This window comes from Bidens hawaiensis, unplaced genomic scaffold (genome assembly GCF_021521415.1).
Source record: "Bidens hawaiensis isolate Kalapana, Puna unplaced genomic scaffold, B.hawaiensis_p1.1 tig00027122_1, whole genome shotgun sequence".
NCBI classification, from domain to species: domain Eukaryota; kingdom Viridiplantae; phylum Streptophyta; class Magnoliopsida; order Asterales; family Asteraceae; genus Bidens; species Bidens hawaiensis.
Window position 1 is genome coordinate 95757 of NW_027494382.1, and position 2664 is coordinate 98420.

The window sequence follows — 2664 nt, forward strand, 5'->3', positions numbered from 1 at the left end:
AAGCCATGGATGGTGATGAAGTACAAGCCGATCCGATGCATCAAGGAGGTTCCGATGAAGAATATGCCTCAAGATGTGTTGAAGAATCTAAAATGGTGGTACGTTGATTGCCAGACTGCTGAAGCTGTGATGGAAGATGAGGATGAACAAGAGATCCTTAGAGTTTACGACCCGATGCATCTTGTAAACTTGTCGCAAGCTGATCTGAAGATGCTCAACGAGAAAAAGATCTTTTATATTCCAGCTTGGAAGGATGAAGCAAGAAAGTATCAACGAGTTGTGACGGTATGTGTTAGAGAAGGAGTGCACGCGTGAAGATACAGGATTACGAGACAAGAGCTGAAAGATCAAGATATGAAGCTACTGCCAAGGGGGAGTCTGTTGGTGCATAGATATCAGTAGTTCATATGTCTAATGTCTGTAATCGAGTCTGTAATATTGTTTATGTAATTGTTTGTGTAAAAGCGAAGTTGTTGACAAGTTCGCTTAGGCGAACTTGTTAACCAAGCGAAGTTGTTGACAAGTTCGCTTAGGCGAACTTGTTGAATGAGCGAAGTTATAGACAACTTCGCCTGAGGCGAAGTTGTCGTGTATTTATATTGTTTTCTGTTTACTGTTTACGGGTTAATCAGTGGTTGATCGTTTTGGTTATTTGACGTGTAATTCATTGAGTCGAGTGACGTGAGGTCGAGAGACTGTAAGTAACACGGTTCGAGTTATTAATATAACGTGGTTTTGTTCGTATTGTGTTCGTGTGTTCGTAAGCTTATATTCTACGTCCGTAACGATCTACACAGGGATTCCGCACCTGTGTATATCGGGATATCTCGTGTGATCCGTCCAGGGAACCTACACTCTTCCATAAATGCAAGTTTTGGACTTTGTTTCTACTAAACCACAACCCTCTTATTACTCTCCTCCCCTCTCCATGCTCCCTCCTCCACCGTCATCCCTCTTCCGCCACCACCGCCTGCTATGGTAGCCGGAATTTCACGACACCTACCGCTCTTGTCACTATAATCTTTATCTCCATTCTCCTCTTATTGTGAACCACCACAACCACCTTTTGGAAGCCACAACCAACTTTAACCACCATTGGAATTGTAAAAGAAGAACAAGTGGAAAGACATTACCGATCACTATCAACACGCCGCGCATTGAATAAGAGGAACACATTAGCATCATCTTCAGAATTTAACTTCACACCATTCATTCATGGACACCAACACCACCACCTCCAGCACCAGAAACATCATGCACAAGGGTCAGAAATCGACCCGCGATATGGAGTCGAGAAGCGGCTCGTCCCCACAGGTCCAAACCCATTGCACCACTAAGGATACTTGGATCATACTTGATATATATAGTTGTATATGTTGCTCGAATTATTCAAAAAAACTCAAAGAATACTTTTAATAAGGGAATTTATTCTTAAATACATAGATGTTTTTTTCAACTCTTTTGTTGAACGTAGATCGTCCATTTTGTATTATGGACGTATTCTTAATTTATTTTAATTCGCATTTCGTAATATAAACGTCGCACGTGGATATTAAGCTATACATCATGGTGCTTTCTAATTTCTATGATATGCCTTTTCTAATTATATTTAAATGTTTTTTAGTTACTATAAAGGTATTATTAAAGTACACTGCTTTGTTTGGATAGTAATATAATTAAGTATATAATCATACTAATACGCAGATAATGATGCATAAAATCTATCAAATCTAACTTTTTACATGATCTAACTTTGATGGTAGAGTGAATGTGACGGCACGGCGTCTCCACGTTTATTTATATGTTATGATCAAAAGCTATTTTATAACGAATATTACTTTTTCCTATTGGGAAAAACAGGAAAATTATGAAACGTTAAAAAGTGAAGTTCTCTTTTGTAAATTTTATCATTCTTAAAAAAAACATGTACATAAGTTTAAAAGGCACAATAACATCACATAAAGAAAATTATACCTATTATAATGACTAGTAACAATTAGTGAAAAGCAAAGTTATTATTAAATTGGGTTTTATTCGATTACATTACGAGAGACAGTTAAGTGTCTAAAAAATACTCATCTCGAAGGGAACGGAGAATGAAATGGATCAGTAAGGAAATGTCATGTTAGAATTATGGAGTTTATGTAATTATGGAGTGTATGTATATTTATAAAGAGACTAAAGAGTGTATAAAGATTGATGGAGAAAAAAAACCAAGAAATTGTTTGATTAGCATACTCTTCTCTTTCTCTCGGTTTGGTCCCCCATGCCCTTCTCTCTCTTTTGCCTGGCCTTACCCGAATTCCCAACCCGAAATGATGGCATCGGTGTGCTTGAGAATCTAATTCAACCCGAGGAATGGCCCGTATACCCTTACCACACTATTTTTAGAAAAGGCTCAAGAATTCATCGGTTTTGTGCATAATTAAATAACGACTCGCTCTTGTCAAGAACATTAATCCATTGGTTTGTGAATAATTGCATATATGGGAAACGGGTCGATAGATGGGTACCATGAGTGGCCCATCAAGTACTACGGGTTAAAGTGGCGTATCAACATGGTTGTTATGACGACTTGTAGATGTTCCTTAGCCATCATTGACTTTTGTTTAGTGAAAGGTGGGTGAGTGGGTAACACTAGTAAGCAAGTGGCCATAAATCTCA